The following is a 24,410-nucleotide window of genomic DNA, read 5'->3' on the forward strand; positions in this document are numbered from 1 at the left end:
TACACATATGTGCAGTTGCCCGTGGAGCCCAGAAAAGAGCATGAGATCCTGTTACAGGTGGTTGTTACCTGCCTGATGTGGGTGATGGGACCTGAACTCCAGTCCTCTGGAAGAGCAGCAAGTGTTCTTTACTTCTGAGCCATCATTCTATCCTCACTTTTTCAGTACTTCTAATTTCTGTATTGGTTCAGCAGTGCTAGTCATCTGCATGGTATATATCATGTTTTTTTTTGTGTGTGTGTGTGTATTTTGCATAATGTTTGCTTTAAAATTTTAAAGACATTATAATGCTAATGATGTAATTATATATTCACATTTAAATTGTCAGTGTCTACAAGATAATACTTTGGAAATTGTATTTTATAAGCTGTGCTAAATTTTGAAGGTGTTATTAGCATATAATACATCTAGTTTCATTTTAAAATAATTCGGATGTCACTTCTTTATGTTTTAACCAAATCCATGATTGTTATAGTCTAAGATTTTATCATTATTATTCTGCTTGAGTTTTGATGGACATTAATTACTTTGCATAATCATACCCATGGTAATAATAATTGTCATGCATTTAGCACCATACACTTATAAAATATTTTCATACCTATTAATTCAGCCAATTCATTGCAGATTTTATTCACAAAGATTATGGTAAATTAGCTTTTACTTATTTATCTTCAATTATTTATTTTTTATTTATTCCTTTCTCTCTCTGTCTCTCTCTCTGTCTCTCTCTCTCTCTGTCTCTCTTTCTCTGTGTGTGTTCATGCAAGCTGAGGTGCATTTGCACATGTCTGAAGACAATTTTCAGGAATGGAGTCTAACTTTCCACCACAAATGATCTGGGTATTGAGTTCAGATAATCTCCTTGGCAACAAGCACCTTTACCTGCTGAGCTGTCTCATCAGCCCTTGACTTATACTTCAGTGAATCACAATGACTGAAATTATTTCTTCCTGTCTTTAAATGTATATCCTTTCATGTATATGTATATACATAAGCAATGCATGGCATTATATCTTACAAAAGACAGTAATTTCCTTGTTCAAATTTGAATAAGGTGATAGATACCTAGGTATTATTCAACTCTATTTTTTTCTGCCACCTGAAAACAGTATCTTAACCCATTCTTTCACTTCTTTCATGAATACTCATTCTTCTAGACTATTTTTGTTTTGGTTTTATTGTGTTTTAGTGTTGTTGGAAACTTCATGGTAAAGCAGAAACTAGGACCAATATTGTCTTGAATAAGTATATTATTTTAGTTTTCTTTGAACTTTTGGGGTCAGCTGTTTGTTTTTGGCATTTATATTTCAGACTATAATCCAAACATACTACAACCTATGCTTTCATTTAGTTAAGTTTGGCCAATTTTTGAAGACTTTACTAACTTGTGACTTTATTAAGGAGAAGTAGAAGTCCAGTGAAAGAAACTAGGTCAGTGAGGGAAGGTCCCTTAAGGGATCACCCAGCCCCAGCTCCCTCCTCTCTCTTTCTCTTTGCTTTCCTGGAGGTGAATGGTTTTTCCGGGTGCTCTCTCCAGTAATCCCAGCTTCTCTAGCCGTCCAAAATTATCTTCTTACCAAAAATAGAAAAAAAAAAATCCTAAATAGTAGACCAGGTTCAATTCATTCAGAAAGATTAGATATAGTTATAGATATAGATAGAAATAGAGATAGAGATAGTGCTAGAAATACAGATAGAGATAGAGATCAACAGAGTCCAAATTTATGCTGTAATTGGCTAGAAATAGGGTATAGGACTATTGTTGACCAATTATCTTTGCGTGGATGACAGGATATTGATTGGCTTAGAAAGAGATCTGTTTGAATCTTGAAAAAGAACCTACTCTGACATTATTTTGGGTAAGAAAAGGAATACTGCCAAACAGATTCACTGGATAACAAGGATAAGCAATGTCCATTGTAATTACAAAACTATGGATTTTGTTACTGTTTTTATTTCATTGTGTGTGTGTGTGTGTGTGTGTGTGTGTGTGTGTTTGTATGTTTTGTGGGTGGGGCATAATGCACACATTTGGCTTATGCATATAGAGGCCTGACATTAACCACAGAAACCATTCCACAGAAAAACCCACTTTTCCTGAACTCTTAGACAGGAAATGTCTCTCATTTAGACCTGGGGCCCACAGTTTCAGTTAGATTGTCTGGCCAGAAAGCCCTGGTGATCCTCCTTTCTTCTTCCCCAACACTGAGGTCACACTCATGTGCTTATCCTCCTGGCCTTTTATCTGTGTGATCATTATAGAATACAGGTACTCATGCCTAAATGGCAAATATTATATGGACTGAGGTACCTTGCTAGCCATTCCTTTTGGTTTTGATTAACCTATTGATATGAAATACTATTGTTGTGTGATATGAACTTATAAAGAGAAATACGTTCAAAGAGAATTGTCAGTTTTCTTCAGTGATCTGATCCAAGATAGGTTGCCCAGACTCTAGCAAATGGTCATAGACCTATGCCCATACAAGAAACACTAATTTGACTCTGTAAGTGAAAACAATAGAAAAAAGGACATGCATGAAGTTGCAAGAATGGGCGAGGAATCAGGGCGTGTGTCCAGATGGAGTTGGAGGGGGTGTACTGAGTAGATATGATTGAAATGCATTATATGCATGCATGAAATTGCCAAATAATAATTCTAAGTGACAAATGGATTCTTTGTAAACAAGGAAGCCCAGTCAACAACTGAAGCAAAGATCAGTAGCATCCCAGACTCCTCTTTGGTAGCATAGATACAGAGCTTGAAAGACAATTCCCTGTCCTCACATTAATTCTCATGTCTCTGGTTCAGTCCTGTGACTGGCTCTCCCCATTGTTATAACGTGAGAGTCACACATTCTTCTGTGGTCTCAGACTTTTTGAAGAAGTTTGTGCTATCTCTACTTTAAATGCCTTAGGTGCCATCTTGATGCAGGAAATTTTGAGACCCTGATGAGCATTCCAAGCTATGAAATTCATCAAGCATGTGTTCCTGAATCACCGTATGGAGATGTTTATCTAATCAAGATCACCTGGAGTGGACTGTGACATAAGGAACAGAAAAACAAAACAAAAATCTCATGAAAACATTGATTATTTAGTAATTTCTAATGTTCTAATAACTACAAACTCAAGTGGAGATAGGATAATTTCTATTCTAGCTGTTTATCTCAGCCTACCTATTATTAACATCTGATTGGGAGAATAAAGAATTTGTGAATACAGTATGAATAAAGAAGAGGGCAGATAGAAACAAACTTTAAAGAAAGAACAGACAGGCTTAATTAGTTATCAAATGTATGGGGAAACAACTGACTTATTCAGTGTTCTTAAGGCAATACTTGAAGATGCTAAAGTCTAGCCAATTGATGGGTCCACTGACACCAGAGCACCGCCTTTTTCTAAAGACCGATACTGTTGTATATAAAGTAAATTGGTATTTGTAAGTCTCTATATTGATTAAAATTTCAAGAACAGTTTTAAAAAAAAGAATTTGTGGATGCTTATTTCTTGTCTTTTGAAATGGAAATGCATCTGGTTTTTAGAAGGAAGTCCCCAGAGAACAACAACAAAATATCCTTTCATTTTATCAAATACAGCATTATGAAAAGAAATTACTACTTAGAATAATTATCTCAACATTCTATTACTACTAACTTAAAATTGTCTTGTGTCACTAAAAGGAAATTCCAGACATATGGCAGAAGAATAGGAGTGAACAAGATGTAATATGTGCAGTGGTTATAATTCAGACTATCTCAAATCCACAGTAAGAAAGGGGAGTTGTGAGTAAGAAAGAGTGGAAAGTCCACAGGAATTAGATTGCAAAGGCATTGTGGAGAGAATGAACACACCAGTGGAGTTTGTGGATAGGAGTTAGGATTGTGGTTTGTAAAGCTGAGTCTTGATTTCAAGCAAAAAGTAAGGCTCAGTCAGAATTCTTATACCTGGGTCCTCAGAGATGGCTCAGCGATTAAGACTGTGCTCTGCTCTTGCAAAGGAACTGAGTTCCATTCCTAGCATACACATGAGGGGGCTTGCATTCTGAAACCTTCTTCTGGCCTCTGTGGGCACTATGGTCATTTGTATATACATCCCCCCATTGTGATTATATCTCTAGCAAACCATGGAGTCTATTTAATGAGCAAAGAAATTTATATGGGGGTTAACTCACAAGACAGAATAAAGGAATTTATCACAGGATTTTGGAAGGGTGAGGCACGGTCCAATGCTGTTCTCTAGTGAGCTCTACCCTGGTCCATTTCAGCATTCAAAGCCATGAGGTAGAAAAGAGAGCACACATATGTACATCCCAGGTTTTAAGGGTCTCCCAGCGGCCACACCCAAGGGGCATGTACCTCAAGGTCATAGGCAGGTGTAACAGTTACCTGCTACCTCACTAGGGGCGGTGATTCAGGTCACGGCCCAAACAGCCACCCACTACACCACCACCACCACTCACACACCTGGGTATAATTAAATTATAAATCTTAAAAAATTCTTATCTCTGAAATGAAATAAAAGCAAAACAAATATGAATTGGAACATACATCAAGGACTACTAACAAAACAAAACAAAAGCTATGTAAATAAGAACTTAATCCGTGAAGTTTCATATGGTACAGTAGATGTTCAAATAAGGTTGGGGATAAATCAGTGCTTGAGAGACCTTAGTTATGCAGATCACCCAAGGTGGCATTTTTATTAGAAATTCCTTGTTAAGATCAATATGTTCTATGTGAGAGAGAACATTTCCAGAGCATTTTGCCATATCCTTTAACACTGGTGTGTGGGGGGTACTGTTATGAGTTTGAAACCAGCCTTGATTACATAGGAAACTTTTGTATCAAATATCAACACACACACACACACACAGAGAGAGAGAGAGAGAGAGAGAGAGAGAGAGAGAGAGAGAGAGAGAGAGAGAGAGAGAATGCTCTGAGATACTATAAGCTGATGATAATTTTGTGTAGGGATATGAGTGGGTTGGTGGGGCATATGTGTGCACACCTGTGTTAGGTATGCTCACCATGGATGTTCATGTGGAGACCTGAGGTTGATGCTGACTGTCCTCTAATTCCCCTAAATTATGTTTTGAGACAGCCTCTCTCTCTGATTCAAGAGCTTACCAAATATTTAGATTGTCTAGCAAGTGATATCAAGGAGCTCCCTTCCCTGCCCTAGGGCTACAGGCAACTCCCATTGCACTGGACTTTCATACAGCTGCTGAGGATCTGGTTCCAATCCTCATGGCTGTGTAGCAAGCACTTTACCCACTGAGCCTCTCCCCAGCCTCAAACTGATGATGGTTTTGCCCCCTAGCACCAAACAGCTTCAAGAATGTTATATCCTTTATTTGGTGTGTATGAGCCCAGAGCAGTATTATACAGTTACTTATATTGAACATTCAAGTCTTTCCCTAGTAAAGCAAAAATGCATATATTCCAAGTAGGATAAATACAGCCAATCAAACACTTGTATCATTTTCAAGTGAGGTCTTACCATCTAACAGGGTTGTGATGTTATGCATATTTCCCAAAGTTATTGATGTTTTGTTATGCAAATAATTAAAGAGTGGTTAGAGCTATTTTCTATGTACTGAGTGTGGCCATGTCATCTCTGCTTCTTATGCTTGCTCAATTAATGCACACTATGCTGCAAAAGTTCTGACATGGTGGGAAAATCTTATATGATTGCATGTTTCTTCCTGAGAAAGAATCCTCTTTGGCCAACTCTTGCCAATTTTTAAGTTCTGAGAATTCATAAATCCTTGTGATCTCCTTTACTGAGTACACTTAGAATTCCAAGGAAATCAAGGCATTTTATTTCTGATTTTCTCTGTTTGGGAAGTCCATCATATGTTTCATCTCTCTGATGTCTGCATAACTCATCACAAATTAGAAGGTTTATATCTAAGACCAATGACTCCAGTAAATTTGCTTTAACATGCTATTTCAAATAACTGTTTATTCTCCACTACTGCATTACCCTTATAAGCTCCATCACACACACACACACACACACACACACACACACACACACACACACACACACACCACTTTGCACACAGGAGTACAGCTGAATTCACTAACTCTATTTTGATATCCATATATATATATATATATATATAATTTTTGTCATATAGTTTTATAGGTTCCTTTGTAGGGGGTTTTTGCTCTTTTGGGGTGTCCACCACCCAGCTGCCAAATAATTCATACACGAAGACTTATTCTTACTTATAAATGCCAGGCTTTAGCTTGTTTCTAGTTAGCTTTACTTAACTTTAAACTAACCCATCTTCCTTTTGCCTTGGGGCTTTGCCCATTCTCATACTTCTGTATATCTTAATGTTACTCTGTGGCTTACTGTGTAGCTGGGTGGCTGGACTCTAGGTTCTCCTCCTTCTCTGGCTCCTTCTTTTTCTCCCAGATTTCTCCTTCTATGTACTCTCTCTGCTTTCCATCCCTGACTATCCTTTCCCCTGCCTTGGTATTGGCCATTCAGTTCTTTATTAGACCATCAGGTGTTTTAGACAGGCACAGTAACACAGCTTCACAGAGTTAAACAAATGCAACATAAGCAAAAGAAACACACCTTAAAATAATATTTTACATTTCCATTTTTTTCTAAATAAAAATGAATGGTTCTAACTTTAACATAATAGACTATATACAATAAGAACAATTATCAAGTAAAAATTACAGTCACAATGTGCTGAATTCCAATTCATTCATGTCTGGTAAATTTGAAGAAAATAATCCATAATCTATCTTATCTTAGCAAATCCAAAACTTTATACTTAATTTACTTTCTATCATATCTAGGGAAAACTGCACCCATAACTTATCTAGTCTTTAACTCCATCAAAGACCCAGAAGGATGCAATATTATTTGAGTAAACAAAAGTGTATTGAAAACAACTTTCAAAACTCTAGAAATGATAGAGACAACTGCCTGGACAGTCACTCAAAGTTCCTCTGAAACATTGATGCATCCATCTTCAGCCCACAGGCCCATAATATCTGGCAAACTTTTCAGTGAAGCAAGGAATTTGAAAGACCTTCCTGCCTAATTTTGGAAAAGTTCAACAGTCTTTTTCCTGCATTGTGAGCAGTCAAAGGCAATAAAAGTTTCTTTGCCCAGTGGCTAACCTTTCCACAATGAAAGCAAACTACATAAGGAGTTTCTTCAATGCTCATCATCTTCTCTGAAGTAAATTGGTGCTACCAGGAGCAGATGTGTCTCATTATTATGAAAAATACTAAGTTAACAGAACACCTTTAATGCCATATTATGTAGGTTTTTGAGAGCTTTGAAAACCATCTATCTAAAATACATAGCTATATGATCTGGAAAGCATACTTAACATATCTATAATTTTGATTGTTATAAATACCTAACCACTAATCTATGTTTTCTGATTATCCTATATAGTGTCTAATAATAACTTTCAAAAACTAGAACTTCACCCAACATTTCTAAATGGACTGCATAAGCAGAATAACTCAAATAAAAATAGAAACATACATACAATATATTGTGACAAAAACGACCTTAAATTTATATCAATATACAAAAATCCTTTAAACAAGAGTAGAAACATAGAGTACAACAAAAAAACCTTTAAATTTGTATCAATAGTCTATATTCCCCTAAGCGATAATGTACATTCATAATCCACCAAATAACCAAAAAACCACCAACACCTCCCAACTCTTGGAAATGTGGGTATGATTTCCTCTAAACTGCTTCCTTCTGGTTGTAGGAGAAGGCATCTTTAGGGGTCCCTGAGAAAATTTATGATAATGGCCAAGTCCTGAGAATACCAGTAGTAACCTTTGTTGACAGATATCACCTGTCAAGATTCAGGAGATCTCCACTGGTCAAACCTGATCCATATTATTCCTGAAGGAATCCACAACCTCTCATCTTCTGTGGGAACAAAACTCTAAATCATTTTTTACTTCAATTTGACAAATATATTTTTTGACGTTTTTAAAGTTAAGGCATTCCTGAAGTATATGCGCTAATTTATTTACTTCATCAGTCCCTCTTTCAATCCCATGTTTCTTAGCAACTGTTTTGTTTGCTTATGAACAATCAAAAAATTCAAAATCAGTACAATACTATACAGTATATAGATTCCCTATTTTTTCCCATCTTATGCGGCTTTTTTCATTTATATTACTTTTACTTTCTCTTTAAAGACTTTATTTTTAAACTATTTATTTCTGTCTATGACTGTCAATATGGATATTCTTTCTTAAGCCTATGCACATTGTAAAACACAGTGGAACCTGTTTAGAGTTTTTCTTCCATTTGGACCTCTTTTGCTGCATATTTTTTTAAACCATGTGAACAAATCTTTAAACCACTAACCTACACCTGGATTCTTTGGAGGCAGTTTTAGCTGGCACTGCCCACTTTTCAGGTCATGAAAGCCAAGCCTAAAACCCACAGCTCAGTTAGAGGTTTGTGAATAAGAACTGCATTCAAACTTCCTAGAATTCTAGAATGCTGATACTTGTGTTATGGCTGGTGTTTTAATTACTTTTTTTCTTCCTACTTAATTTACTAGCTGCTCAAGGGCTCAGTATCTGGCAGAAACTGTCAGGCAGAAACTCTTAAAGGAGCCATTTTATCTTAATTTTTTAAGCTTTCTCAGGCACTATGGAAATTTGAGTGCCACACTGATACACCAAAATGTTGTTGGGTTTTTTTCTTTCTTTTGGGGGGCCAGCCACCCAGTTCTCAAATCACACATGCAGGCTTATTCTTATATATAAATGCCTAGCTTTAGCTTGGCTTATTTCTACCCAGCTTTAATTAACTTTAAATTAACTGATTTACCTTTTGTTTCTTGGCTTTTCCCATTCTCTTACTTCTGTAAATCTTACTCTTACTCCGTGGCTTGCTGTGTAGCTGGGCCCTGGGTCCTCCTCCTTCTCTGGCTCCTCTTTCCTTCCTCCCAGATTTCTCTTTTTATACACTCTCTCTGCCTGCCAGCCCCACCTATTCTTTTGCCTGCCTTGCTATTGGTCACTCAGTTCTTTATTAGATCATCAGATATTTGAGACAGGCACAGTAACACAGCCTCACAGAGTTAAACAATTGCAACATAAACAAAGGTAACACATCTTAAAATAATATTCTACAACATTTCTCTACCCATCAGATCATGAACTGAAGAAAGTGACTCCATTTACCTGTTTCAATCCCTACATGATAATGCTTACCAAATGAATATTGCTGAGGATATCACAAGCACATGGAGAAGTTAATAAACAAGTGAAAGAATAGATGAACAAATCATTTTCTATAAATGGTTTTCTGGCTTCTTCAAGAATTGAACTCACCCAGTTTCAGTTATCCTCATCAACTCTAGTCTGAAAAATACTAAGTGCAAGTTTTCAGAAGACAATCCTTGTGCTCTAAATCACTCTCATTCAAGAACATCATTAGAGTCATATTTTTCATTAGCAGTTGCTATTTTAATCTTACTGTGTCTCACTTTCATATTCCACTTTGTCATAGAGAGGCATCCATAGGAAAGATGCAGTATATGTAGCACTGGGTACTGTATTAGTTGCCTTTCCTGTTGCTATGATAAAATACCCCAACAAAACAACTTAATTAAGGAAGGCTTTGTTTTGGCTCACACTGTGAGGGCACATGGAGGGGAAGGCACAATAGCAGGAGTGTGAGGCAACTGTTCACAGTGCACCCACAGTCAAGAACATAGAGATGAATGCTCATATTCAGCTTGCTTTATCCTTGTTATGCAGTCCAGTGCTACAGCCCATGAAATGGTAGTACCCATATTTAGGAAGATTTTGGCAGCTTAGTCAACCTATTATAAATAACCTCTCATAGGAACAGCAGAAACTAGGTATGTTTGCAATCAATATTAGTTATCATACATCCTGTCCTTGTATTAGACTTCATGAGGACTGGATCATGTCTCCTGTGGATAAGGAGGAGTTACTGTGTTGAGAAACTTAATCTTTCCACAATAATGAGGAAACAGGACAAGTTGGAGGACCTCTACTATTGCCTGATAACTTTGCAGCACATAAAATCCCAATGTTACTATACATTTAGACAATGCTAATTACCAACTTTATGAGGGACTCACCAGTAGTTCTTTGCTGCAAGTGTTATGTATATACTAGTAAGTTCCCAAACCACCCATGCATTTGTATTCTTAAGGTAATGACTGTCTTGCATAAGGTACCTTTGTGGAATAAATGGGAAGCTGGCATTAGTGGGACTGTGCTACCTGAAGCCATCAGCCATAACTAGGAGCCAGTAGTCTTGTCTAGTGTTCTTTAAAACTACTGCCACCTTTTAAAAGCAAAATATTTTGAATAATTAACTTTTAATTTCAATCAAGTTCCTCAGAAATATATCATTATAGCTACACAGAGCTTAGACAATAGTTATCAGTTACAAGAACATATGATTCTTTCTTTGACTTGATCTATTCTCAGATTTGTCTACTATTTGGTGAATAGAATGTTTGCTCATGGGCTATGTTCAAGGATCAAAACACACTCCGTTTTTCTTTTTCTGTCTTTGGTGAAGGACAAAGCTTAGCTCTATGTTGTTAGCTATCACTGGATCCAAGGCTGGCACTAGGAAAATGTTACTAAAGAGAGAGAATTTGAAGCACACACATAGACTGTCCCCTGATTAACTAATCTATTTCCATAGATTCTTTTTCACTCCTTTTGCCTCTCCTTTATTATAAGAGCATTGTTCAGCATCACTATGTGCCAGCACAGAACCACCATGATTTCAAATTCAATACAGCTTATGTAGAAAAGTAGAATAATCCTATCAGCCCTGCAAGATTTGTTGGAAACTTCTCAAACAGGAAATATTAAAATGTGTATTCTCATACCCCCTCCCCTGAATTTGACATTTGGTTACTTCGTACCAGAAAGTTTTATAACATCTTTTATGTCTAGGAAAATACATTATTCAGACTTGTCAATGTTCCTCTAATTAGCATTTCAGTTGAGATAAATGATGACTTGGGGAGAAAGAGGTATTCAAGTTTAACATAATAATTTGGTATCTAAGACAGGTTTATTATCTCTAGATATTTAGCTTTTGTTAGTACATTAGAAACTAGAGTTTCATTCTCTACGATGTCAAACTGGGATGGATTTTTACAGGATTTCACAAGAGAAGAACCTAAGACCCACAGTAGATGAATGGAAAGAAGGGAACCAGTAATGGAAAAACAGAGACTGCTTGCTCCCTGCCTAACACTTCTATATTTTATTATGACATCTGAATATCAAAGTGATGAACCAGGAAAGTAAATGACAGTTGTGAAAGAAATACCTACCAGCTGAAATTTGAAGCCGACAGGTAAGAATATGTCAGAACAAACCCCAGATAGTGGGTGGGGCTTTAGACTGTACTGACTTTAGGGAGAAGATTCTCCAGCTCCTTAATTATTGCATTTCTTGGGAATTTTAAATCTTGGGGCCTGACAGAATCCAGGATTAGGAAAATGTTTTCCACAGTCTCAATATTTACATTTTTCGAATAGTAAAGTACAATAATTTTAATGTTTTATAGGAAGGTATTAACTATGCATAATAATCAGTTTTGCTGTGACATTTTCATACATATACATAATGGATTTGGGTCAAAATCACCACTATCACCCTCTGGGTCCCCTTCTCATGTCCACTTATTCCTCTCCTCTTCACAGGTGGGTCCCCATCTACTTTCATGTCTTTTATTTTATTACCTCTTGAGTTTAATTAGGGTTATTTATAGGAGCATAGGTAAAGGGTTATTTATGGAACCACAGGTAGCTTTCCAGTGTCTATGCCACTGAAGAAAATGTATCTCTCTCTTCCATCAACTGTTATGACCCAGTTAGGGAAAGACCAGGCCTCTGGATCCTCTCTGTATCCACAATCATGTGTTGAAGGCACCAACACTTCAGAGCTCACAGCTATGGTGAGTCCAAGAGTGCAGCAATTATGTTTTCCAAGCAAAACTGAAGGAAGAAGTTCATTTTAGCTTATTGTACTAGAGAGATAGAGTCCATAATTATGAGTATAGCATGGTGGCAGGGACAGGAAGCAGAAAGAACATGTTTAACCCTCACACAAGGATAAGCCAAGATAGAGGACAGGAAATGGGGCAGGATACACTTCTTCTAACAAGGCTGCACTTCCTAAAGGATCTAGAACCCAATTACATAGCACCACCAACTCAGGATCAAGTATTAATATACATAAACCAAATGGGAACATTTCTTGTTCAAAACAACACACAAGATTTGATTTTCAGTTCATATGTGTGTAATTTCAATAGAAGGAAAAGTTCTTTTGGCTGTTTACCATGCATTTGGATTTCTGAATTAAAACTAAATGCTCAAAACATCTATATAATTTTCTAAAAGTTATAAAAATATCAAAACCTTGTGTTCATTTCCAGTTTTAACCATGAATCTAAAGGGAATAAAGTAAGAATGACCTAGATATATACTAACTATGCCACTCTTTCAGAGACTTTCTCTTCTCTATAGTTAAGGGCATGTATTGGTGAAATTATTAAAGCCACTCCACGCAGTTAAAAGGAAAGTTTATTAGTGGCACAACTTACAAATGAAGGGATAGGTAGGTCGCAGGGTCTGGGGAAGGTGTATCGCAGTCCAGCGGTGTTCTCTGGAGCTCTGTTCAGTCAACCTCCACCCTTCAGGGTCCAGGAACAGAGAGCGCTGGGTGCATCCCAATCTCAGGTCTTCAGGGCCCTCCCTTGGCCCTGCCTTGTAGGCATGATAGTTACCGAAGCCTCAATGGGGGTTGGAACTTCCAGACCAAAGCTGTAATGGCTACCCACTACAGGCATGTTCTTTCATTAGTCCACCTCCTCATGTTACAATGGAATTATAATAATTGGAATAACCAATATATGCACATGTATTCACCCAGTAAATGTTTCAGATGACAAAACACATTGATAATTACTCATAAAAATGATTGAGTGGATGCTGGAAGGATCTATTTATGAAGTAAACTGTAAGGAATTAGCATTTGTACCCTGTCCTAGCAGCCACTCCGAAGGCTCTCTGCCTGAGCATTACTAGTCCATTCCTTTTCTGTGAGGATCTAGTACTTCTCATAATGGCCTCAGGCAAATTATCATAACGGCAGCAACATATGGTGTGTGAAGAGTGTCAACACCAGGGAGGCAGAGGAATTTGCATGGGACCACCAAGGGAGAAAAGAGCAAATGCTCTTGCTAAGTGGGAACTGGTGCAACAGGCAGTTATGTGGATTTCTGGGTTCCAAGAAACTTACACTTCTGGCATTTCTTCTTCTATCAACTTTTTTTCTACATTATTTTTAAACAGACTGACCCTAGAAATAGGCCATGAGTGTCTCCCAGGGGGTATGAGCTGACATTTTGTAATTTTATAAACTGATTGGAGGAGATATTAAAGAAGACAGATATTTACACATAGTGAATATGGTAGAAATAAAAAAGTAACAAATAATTCATTCTACAAAAGAAAATGATGTTAGTAGAAAAAACTTTTTAGTTGTTTAAATAAACTCATTTGGACACTCAAGGATCATGGGAAATATTGACTGTGATCATTCAAGCCCTGTATAATTTTCAAAGTGAATTTAGACAGCTATTGCTCTGTTATACATGGAATTAAGGTTCAGAGTCAACAGTTTTCAAGATCTTGGGTTTTTAAATATTTGCCTCTTTAAAATTTCATATATTTATACAATATGTTCTGATCAGATCCATCCACCCCTACCTCCTCCAACTATCTTCAGTGTCCTAAGATCATCTTACTCCCAACTGCATGCTTTCTTTCCTGTATACTTATTTGACCAAAAAATAAATTAATACAATATATTCTACTCATGTTTTTCCCTCCCCAAACACTTGCCAGGTCCTCCCCACCTCCTCACACACCAGCTCCAGGCCCTTTCTTTCTCTTTTTATAGAACAACAAATAAACAAAAAAAGCCAATGAAAAAACAAAAAAAAAAAAATAGTTCCCACCAATATGACCACCCAAATATGAGCTGAAGAAACATGTCAAACTGTGTGGGGAAAGGCCCAAGAAGCCTCAACTCTACACAAAGAACTACAGGCAGCTGAATAAATCTCGAAATAGGAAAGCTGATCCTCCTCAGGGAAGAGCAAATTAAGTGGTTGTCTAGTGACACATGATCAGCCTTGGCAATATGCATACATGTAATATTATATGGTCTCAACCAGCTATACTTAGGAATATATATGTATATACAAATACATATGTGCATGTAAACATAATTATGGAAAGAAGAGGCCATGAATCCGAAGGAGAGTGGATAGGACAATATGGGAGAATTTATAGGGAGGAAAGAGAAGGAAAAACATTGTAATTAAATTACAATTTAAAAAATCCCTTATTTTAAGAAGATTCATAAAGTTGAGTTTACATATAAAAATTGGAAAATTAGGCCACACAAAAGAATCTCTCTCTCTCTGTCTCTGTCTCTGTCTCTGTCTCTGTCTCTCTCTCTCTCTCTCATACACACACACAAACACACACACATATGCTCATTCACTCTCTTAAGGACATATTCATACACTATTAAAAACACAAAATCAGAAAGAATAATATACAAGCAAAAGATTACTAAGAAAAAACTGCTCAGTTTTCCCCCTTTCTAATTTATATTTATACCACAGACCTGTGCTGCTCTCAATGTTGATCAGTAACATTTCCTGTTGCAGTGGATATTGGTGAAGCAGAGATTCTCAAACTTGTCAAAGTCTTACATACAGCAATTGGTGATGCTCAGCTGTGGCTGGATAATCTACATCATGACCACATTTTTTGTTTGTAGAAGAAATGTTTCAGTTAATTTAGGAAACACTTTTCTCAAAATCTCATTTGATATTTCCAAGAGCTATGAGTTGAGCAAAGTTGTGATAAAAAAAAAAATACCTAATGAGAGAGTAATGGAAAGAAATAGCTGTCTGGAAGCATTTGGGAAAATCTTCCATGTCTCTCCTTTAGTTGTTGACTGATGTGTAACATAAGCCCAGTAACTGGATATACTTACTCTAGTGAGGAGGAATATGTCTGTACATTTTTCTGGTTTGTGGGCCTTCATTACCATGCTTTTTCTTTAAGAAAATGCAGAGAAAAGCACAGCTTTGGAGAATTTTAAGACATTTAGAGATGGAACAGCAATGTGATCTTGCTATACCAGGTAGGTAAACTCTTGAGTTCTTCATGTACACAGAAAGATATAACTCATAGTGGTATAAGGAGGCTGGAGAAATGGTTTTGGAGATATAAGCACGAGTTACTAATGCAGAGGATCCAGGTTTATTCCTTAGTATCTATGTGGTAATTCACAACTATCTGTAACTGTAACTTCAACGACTCTGACACCCTCTTCTGGTATCTCTAGACATTAAACATGTATTATACGTACACATACATGCAGCTAAACACTCACACAAAAATATGAAGGCAATAACTGTGGAAACATATTACAGTCTTATAACTTTACCTGGAAGATTGGTAACAGTCAATAACTTGATATATTATTATAATTTTCATCATCCATCACTGTTAATGAGCATAATTGTAAATACACAAAGTATCTTGCACATTTGGAGCACTAAAGGTCATTCATTTTTATTTCCAGTAGCTTACAGTATCTTTGAATACACATCTGGCATCAGAATGTTGCTGTGCACATTGTGGCCTTTATCTGTACTGTCACCTTGCTTGCTAAACCTATGCTATTTATTAAGTCCCCTTGGGTGTACCAATAGGGGTATTATTGGTAGCTTAACACCTGATCCTGATTTTGCTCATCTAATTTAAAAGCATACACATCAACTATGTAATCTATTGGCTGTGACCTTCCTACCCTCAAAATCCTCTGCATTGGTCTAGATCTGTTATTGCAAACAATCAGAGGATCTATTGCACATCACATACTGAACCAATTCCTACCAGTGTAAAGATGAATCAAATTTAAATATTTCTTAGAAGATAATTAAAACTACCTACAGCTTAAGTACATGATACAGACCAAGACCACAGAAGCTCAGTTGGTCAAAGCAATGGTTCTGCAGGTGGGATTTAAAATGGAATTACTAGTTGGGTTAGGGTTAATATTTTGAAAAATGAAATATGGAAATGACAAAAGGAAAATTTAAAAGTAACAATATAGCAGTTAAGATGGAAGGGTGTGACTAGAGTAACTGCTTCAAAGGAGCCTTGCAGAGAGTATGTCAGTTGGGATGAAAAGCATGGCACAATGGAAAGAAATGCTGTGAAGGCAGTGATTTGAACCTATTCTGAATGATTACAAATAACATAGTTAGGAATATGACTTTGTTATAGGCAGTGATCAGCCACTGTACACTTTTATTGTGTGTTCCTGTGCACACACGAAAAGGTGAATTTGTGAGTACATGTAGAGGTTAGAGATCAATCTTGAATGTTGGTCTTATTGGCCTTCAACCTTGTGTTTTTGTTCATTACTTATCTTTTGGTTGTTTCTAATACAGAATCTTTCACTTGTCCTAGAGTTTCCTGATTAGAATAAAGATAGATAGATAGATAGATAAATAGATAGATAGATGTTAGATAGTTATATAGATAGATGGATAGTGATAGAATGATGATACATAGATATATATTATATATAATACATATATATGTATATGTATATATACCACATTCTTCTCATGGAAAAGCAATAATATTTTGCATCTACTTCTTGTAAAAAGTAGCAAAGTGTGTTGAATGCAATTCAAATAAAGGGTATGCCTATTCAAATCCTCCTTGCAAACTGAAAGACCTTAGCAAGATGTACAGTTGAGTTGACAGCAGTGAGTCTAGTAAGTCCCACTCCAGAGCTGATTTGTTAGCTTTCAACTGCTGGAACCAATAATAAATGTTCCTACAAAAAGAAAAAAAAAACAGTCTTGAATACACAGGAGCCAAATATGCATGAGATCATTTTGTTTCAAGAATCATAACTCATGGCAGCATGTAACATTCTTTATAGAGATTGCCTTTCATTTGTGAAAAGCTTGTGGCTCAGAGCTGAAACTGTCCAGTTCTATTCAGAACAAATGAATATTTCATATCGGTTGTAAAAGACTTACATCTTGAGGACATTAAAATTTACCTAAGACATTAATGTATGGTAATAAAAATACAGATTCACGTCAAGGTTAAAGCCACAGGGAAAGCCATGTGCACTATTGGGCTCCTGTCACCAAGAACATAACCCTATCTGGGTATGCTCTGTTATGGTATTTCCCAAAGTTCACAGGTCAACAGAATTGTATTTATTTAAATAATGAACCATTTTTTTTTACTGTAATAGCTATTTCTCACATGTATCCTAAGGTAAAAATGGTGAGACTGGAAACGAGATGAGGTCCTCTTCCATAGTTACCAAGAATTTGGAGGGAAGGAAAATTAGAAATTCAGATTTCAGATGTCAGTATGAATTCCAAGGCCAGGGAGTGGGGGATGTGGTTCAGATAGTAGAGTGCTTGTTCAACACACATAAAGCCCTGGGTTCAATATTTCATACTACATGGAACTGTGTTTGGTAGTACATGACTGTAATGCTAGCCCTTGATAGGTATAGGCATGATGGTAAGAAGTTCAAGGTCATTTGTTCCTTGCCTGAGGCCAGCCTGGGACATATGGGATTTTGTTTCAAGTGTGTGTGTGTGTGTGTGTGTGTGTGTGTGTGTGTGTGTGTGTGTTGATAATGTAGTTAATAGCCTAAAGGCAAGAGCTGTAAAAAGTAAAATTGTGTGTTTCTTCATGTTTAAATTTGTTCTTTAGATTGCTCAAAGTAAGAGTTTATTTTACAGGTTTAAAAGATTTACCCAGATTAAGGATCGTTTGAAAAAAATCACTAATGCTTGTGAATAGAATCCAAAATCATCCAGAAAAGGAATCTCAAAGGACTGCATACATTAGGTTGGGGTGTGGGATTCATTTGGAGAGTTATCTTGACTAAAGGGAAGACCTGCTCACTGCAGCATTCCCTGGGCAAGGAATCCTAATTGCATAAGAGTTTAAGAAACAAAATAATCACTGATAAGCATGCACTAAGTCACTGCTCTCTGCTCTTGACTGTGGACCAAATGTGCCCTGTTTTTCAAGCTCTTGCTACCGTGACTACCCAGTCATGCTAGACCATAACCTGGAATTATGAGCCAAGTGAACCCACCACCTCCTAAGGTGCTTCTGTCTTGACATTTTATTGCAACAGTAGGAAAATAAACTAAGACACTATTTGAATGCCCTTAGTGGAATGAAATAAGCATGAATGAACAATATATATCTGGACGAAAGTTTCAGTAGATGCAACCAGGAAGGATATCCATCCTTTTGGCATTTCAATATGACATTGTCATGTGTAAGTGGATTGGGCCATATTCATAGTTGTTCTGGAATGCCTGAAGCCAATGCCTACCACCTGCATACATGTGTGCAAGTAAGAGGACCTCAGTTTGCCTCCTCAGCACTCAGATACTAAGCTAGATATGGTGACACATGCTTGTCATTCCAGCACTGGGAGATGGAGACAGCAAGATTCCTGAAGTGCTGTGGGATGGTCTGTATGTCAAATTGCTCTGATTGGTCAATAAATAAAACACTGATTGGCCAGTGGCCAGGCAGGAAGTAGGTGGGACAAGGAGAGATGAGAGTTCTGGGAAACAGAAAGCTGAGAAAGAGAAACTGCCAGCTGCCACCATGACAAGCCGCATGTGAAGACACCGGTAAGCCACAAGCCATGTGGCAAGGTATAGATTTATGGAAATGGATTAATTTAAGCTATAAGAACAGTTAGCAAGAAGCCTGCCATGGCCATACAGTTTGTAAGCAATATAAGTCTCTGTGTTTACTTGGTTGGGTCTGAGCGGCTGTGGGACTGGCGGGTGACAAAGACTTGTCCTGACTGTGAGCAAAGCAGGAAAACTCTAGCTACACTGAAGCTCCATTGCTAGCCAGTCTAGACAATGTGTAAATTCTAGGCAGAATGAGAAGCACTGCTCAAAAGTTAATGTAGAAAGTGACTGAAAAAGACACCCTAAACCAATCTCTGACTTCTGGACTCCACATGCTCATGCATAAACATACACACATGTGCACACATGCACACATACACACAAAGTTAAAAATTTTAAACCAGAAAATATCTCTATTAAATGAATAAGAGATATTAATAGTTGCCCATTATTGTTCCTAGTATATTGTTGCTAATAAAAAATACATTTGTAGCACTAAGTATATTTATTATCATTGTTGTTGTCCCATATGTATGTGGTATATGTTCTTGTTTATGTGTGTTCATGTGAGTATGCATTTGGGTGTACATGTGTGAGGGATGGCTAGAGGCTTGCTGGGGAGAAGGTTCACTTGTTAAAATGCTTGCCACATAAGTTTGAGGACCTGAGTTCAGATCCTCAAGGCTCTCTATAATAAATCACAGTAGTCATTAGTCTACCAGTAACCTTAGAGCTCCTACAAGGAGATCTCAGATAGAAACACAAGGGTCATCAGACCTGATATACACAGATGTGAACAGAGAGAAACACTATCAAATAAGCAGAAGACTAAAACCAAGACCTGAGCTTGTCCTCTGACCTCCATCAGGCAGACTGTGGAATGTACACACTTTCACACACACACACACACACACACACACACACACACACACACACACACACATGAATCAAAGTAAATGCACAAGTAAGTTAAATAAATAAACATAAAACACAGTCAAGAATTTGAAAGGCAAGACTACAGCTGTCCAAAATCCTTCTTTAGGCATCTGCAGACCCTCTTCAGTGCTGTGACCTGCCAAGACTTTTCTCCTTGACATTCTGAACTATTCAGGGCTGTATTTCAGAGAAAGAGAAAAGATTCTTGTCGGGAAAGTGCTTTGAGAAAGTGAGTATCTTCACAGTGAATTATTAGGATGTCTTGGGGATTTGAGATAAGGAAATGTTTACTGAGCAGCTGCTAGGTAACGTTGTCCTGTATTGAGCCTATGTTAGTAGCACCACACATCCTTCATACATTGGCTTTCTGTGTTACATATTAAGAATGTTCAATTTTACTTAGTGTTTGATCTCCACTAGTGGTTGCATGTCAGTGTGTTAGAGAATAATTGTGATTCCAGAGGCTCAGCTTGGTGCCTCCAAGATTGTCTGTGCTGTCATACTAATACATTTATTTTATTTTTCCCAATTTCATGAACTATTATTAGGTTTGTTTCCCAAGTTTTCTTAGCACACTGATTTTTAAAACAGGGGCCCACTCCAAAGTGTTTGCATACCCCAAGTCTGCTTTGGTGAGGATAAGGCCTGAAATGTGCTTTTCTGTCCTGATTTCAAGTGATGTTTATGTGATTTCTCCCTCAGACACACTTACAGGAACCTATAGACGATCTTCTTAAAATGTATTGTGTGTGTGTGACTGTACATTTGTGGTGTGTGTATTTTATGCATGGGTGTGCATTTATGCACCCATGTTGCATTGTGAAGGTTAGATGTTGATACTGAATGCCTTTGTCAATTATTCTCCACCGTAACTCTTGTTGAGACAAGGTCTGTCACTGAACATGGCACTCATCAATTTGGCCACAATGCATGACCAGTGAGCCCCAGGATTCCTTCTGTCTCTGCCTCCCCAGTGCTAGTAGTTCAGGCATTCTTCCCCACCTCGGGCTGTGTGTGTGTTCTGGGGATCAGAACTTGGGTCTTCATGCTTGGCTAGGAGTCACTTTACTGACTGAGACCCACCAGTCCTAAACTCTCCCTTAACTTATGAAAACAGGAGACTGAGCATCCAAGTGTCTGTCCTCTAATAGACACTTTCTGTGCTGCACTTCAGTTTAATTTTACCACTTATGTCTAACCAAATGTTCTACATGACATAATATTTGGATCATTTGTTCATAGCAGAGGACCTCACAGTGGTAAAAATTTTTGGTGAAGAACTAGATTCTAAGTATTTGAAGCTGTGTAGTGAATGTACAGTTTCCATAGAGAATGTTAAGTCATTGAAGTGCCTTGAAAACCATCCATTAACATTATATGAAAAATGGTAATGCTCTAATAAACAATATTGAGACTCTGAGGTGAGGTGTAAATAACATACAAATTATACTAGTTATAAAAATTTATTCTTTTGTTTTTTCATATAAAAAATATAAAAATAATTTAAACCTTAGGACATAGAAGAGTATGAGTAGGATGAGGTTTAATTCCCAGGTTCCCTGTCTTACCTGGAGGGTAAATCCTTACTCTTACTGCATCAAATGGACTATCTGAACTTCTAGTCCTGCAGTGATAACTAGATCCTCAGAAGTGCAAAACCTACACCAACCCTGAACTTAGAAATTACTGGTATTATAAATTCAGTCACTTAGGGTACCCTAGGTATACTGGACTGAATGTCAAAGCAGTGAACTGAACCTTGAGTCCTCTGGTGCTTGGAGGTCTAGTTACAGGATGCTTTCATCTAGTCTGACCAAAGAGCCTAGTCCTGAAGTATTCTCTTGATGTACTGGGAACATAGTATTCTCTGGTGGTGTTTTTTCGTTTTTGTTTGTTTTTTGTTTTTTGTTTGTTTGTTTGTTTTGTTCTTTTGGGGGGCCTGCCAACAGCTCCCAAATAAACCACACTAAGAGACTTATTCTTAATTATAAATATCCAGCCTTAGCTTGGGTTGTTACTAGCAAGCTTTCCTTAACTTTAAATTATCCCATCTGGCTTTTGCCTTTGAACTTGACCTTTCTCTATTTCTGTGTCCATTTCATTATTTCTTACTCCATGGTTTGCTGTGTAGCTGGATGGCTGGCCCCTGATGTCTTCCTCCTTCTCTGGCTACTTCTTTTTCCTCCAAGATTTCTCCTTCTATTTACTTTCTCTGTCTTCCAGGCACACCTATCCTATCTCCTGCCTTGCTATTGGCCTTTCAGTTCTTTATTAGACTGTCAGGTGTTTTAGACAGGCAAAGTAACACACTTCACAGAGTTAAACAAACACAATATAAAAAAGTAACACATCTTAAAGTAATATTCCCCAACATTTCTTTCCCCCTTTTTTCTAAACAAAAATTAAAGGTTTTAACTTTAACATAGTAAGACTATACACAATAATAATTATCAAGTAAAAATTACATTCACAAAATGTGCTGAATTCCACTTCATTTGTGTCTGGTAAATTTAAAGAAAATACTCCAAAATCTATCCTATCTTAGTAAATCCAAAATTTTATACCTAATTTAATTTCTATCTTATCTAAGGGAAACTACAATTATAACTATTTAGTCTTCAAATCAATCCAAGGCCCCAGAAGAATATAATATTATTTAAATAAATAAAAAAGTGCATTGCAAACAACTTTCAAAAATTCTAGAAATGTCAGAGACATTCTTGCTCAAATAGCTAGCCTTGCCACATTGAAAGCAAATTCCATAAGGACTTTCTTCAATGCCAATCATCTCTGAAGTAAATCGGTGCTTCCAGAAGCAGATGTGTCTCATTGTCATGAAAAACCTTAGGTTAACAAAACATTTTAAATGCCATATTTTATAGATCTTTGAAAGCATTGAAGACCATCTATCTATCTAAAATGTATCTCTATGTGATCTGGAAAGCATACCTAACATATCTATAATTTTGATTGTTATAAATGACTAACCACTAACTTACATTTTCTTTTTATCCTTTATAGTTTACAATAGCAGCTTTCAAAAGCTAGAACTTAACTACATTTCCAAATGAACTGCATAGACACAATATCTCAAAGAAAATAGAAACATATATACAATAACAACAAAAATAACCTTAAAATTTTATCAATATACAGAAATCCTTTAAACAAGAGCAGAAAAATATATACAGTGTAACAAAATTAACTCTAAGTTTGATAACAAACATCCATAACCCACCGAATAACCAAAGACCACCTGCCCCTTCCAACTATTAGGAACGTGGGCATAGTTTTCTTCATACTGCTTTCTGCTGTCTGTGGATGAAGTATCTTTAGGGTCCCTGAGAAAATTTTGAGATAATGAACAAGTCCTGGGAAGACTAGGAGTAATCTTTGCTGATAGATATCACCTATCAAGATTCAGGCAGTCTCCCTTCATAAAACCTAATTTGTATTATTCTTGAAGGAATCCACAACTTCTAGTCTCCTTTGGTAACAAAACTCCAAAGCATTTTTTACTTCTATTTGACAAATATATTTTTGACTTATTTTTTAAAGTTAAGACATTCCTAAAGTATCTAGATTGGTTCAATTTAGCAGTCCAGTTCATGATCCCATGTCTCTTAACAGCTGTTGTTTGCTTATCAACTTTCAAAAAATTCAAAATCAACACAATACTATATAGGATTCAGACTCCCTGTGTGTTTTCTATCTCACATGATTTTTTACCTTATATTAGTTTTACTCTTTCCCTAAAGACTTTATTATTTTTTAAACTATTTCTTTTTATGACTGTCTATGCCCATATTCTTTCTTTCTTAAGCATATGCACATTGTAAAACACACAGGAACCTGTTTAGGGTTTATTTCATCTGGACCTCTTTTACTGTGTACTTTTTAGACTTTTTTGACCTTGTGTGCAAACTTTAAGCTGCTAAGCAGCACAAGCTAGGACCTCACACTGTGGTTTGGTGGCTGGCTCCATCCGCCTCTCAGGTTGTGAAAGCCAGACATAAAGCTCGTGGCACCAGTTAGAAGTTCATGACTGAAAAGTGCATTCAACTTTCCTAGCTGTGGAAGCCTGTGCCTGCATGGCCACAGGCAGTTTTTACTTAGCTTGCCATTTTTATTTAGGACTGCCACTTGAAGAGCAACAACTTTAAGGAGTTGTATTTTTCTCAGCTTACTCAGGTCCTACCTAGGTGGATATTCAAGTGTCATATTGGTGTGCCAAAATGTTATTGTTTGTTTTCTTACTGTTTGTCCCTTTGGAGGCCCACCACCCAGCTTCTAAATAAAAGATGCATGAAGGCTTATTCTTAATTATAAATTCCAGGCCTTAGCTTGGTTTGTTTCTTGTTAGATTTTCTTAATGTATATTATCTCATCTACCTTTTGCCTCTGAACTTTTCCCATTCTCTTACTTCTGTAGATATTACTCTTAATCTGTGGCTTGCTGTGTACCTGGGTGGCTGACCCTGAAGTCCTCCTCCATCTCTGAATATTTCTCTTTTTCTCACCTGCTCTTTCTCTCTTTCCAGATTTCTCCTTCTAAATACTCTCTCTGCCTGCCAGCCCACCTATCCTTTCTCCTGCCTTGCTATTAGCCATTGAGGTCTTTATTAGACTACCATGTGTTTTAGATA

Source organism: Peromyscus leucopus, chromosome 15 (assembly GCF_004664715.2).
Source record: "Peromyscus leucopus breed LL Stock chromosome 15, UCI_PerLeu_2.1, whole genome shotgun sequence".
In the NCBI taxonomy this organism is placed as follows: domain Eukaryota; kingdom Metazoa; phylum Chordata; class Mammalia; order Rodentia; family Cricetidae; genus Peromyscus; species Peromyscus leucopus.